Genomic DNA, 739 nt, shown 5'->3' on the forward strand with positions numbered 1-739 from the left:
ATATGGAGTGACAAATCCCAGTCTCGATCCGTGTCAACCCAACAGACACTTTCGGAGATACCTGTAGTGCACCTTTATAGTCACCCAGTTACGTTGTGACGTTTGATACACCCAAAGCACTCCTACGGTATCCGGGAGTTACACGATCTCATGGTCAAAGGAAAAGATACTTGACATTGGAAAAGCTCTAGCAAACGAACTACACGATCTTTGTGCTATGCTTAGGATTGGGTCTTGTCCATCACATCATTCTCCTAATGATGTGATCCCGTTATCAATGACATCCAATGTCCATAGCCAGGAAATCATGACTATCTGTTGATCAACGAGCTAGTCAACTAGAGGCTTACTAGGGACATATTATGGTCTATGTATTCACACGTGTATTACGATTTCCGGATAATACAGTTATAGCATGAATAAAGACAATTATCATGAACAAAGAAATATAATAATAATGCTTTTATTATTGCCTCTAGGGCATATTTCCAACAGTAGGTTCCCCCCTTTCCTAGTCCAACTAGGAGGTGAAGGAAAGGAAAGAGGGGAAGAAGGAAAGGGGGGCCGTCCCCCTCCCTAATTCGTATTGGGCTTGGGAGGCGCGCCCCTCCTCTTGGCCGCCGCCTCCTCTCTTCCACTAAAGCCCATGAAGGCCCATTAACATCCGGGGGGTTTCGGTAACCCCCCGGTACTCCGGAAAAATGCCTGAACCTATCTGAAACCTTTCCGGTGTCCAAAC

Source organism: Triticum urartu, chromosome 1 (genome assembly GCF_003073215.2).
Source record: "Triticum urartu cultivar G1812 chromosome 1, Tu2.1, whole genome shotgun sequence".
In the NCBI taxonomy this organism is placed as follows: Eukaryota; Viridiplantae; Streptophyta; class Magnoliopsida; order Poales; family Poaceae; genus Triticum; species Triticum urartu.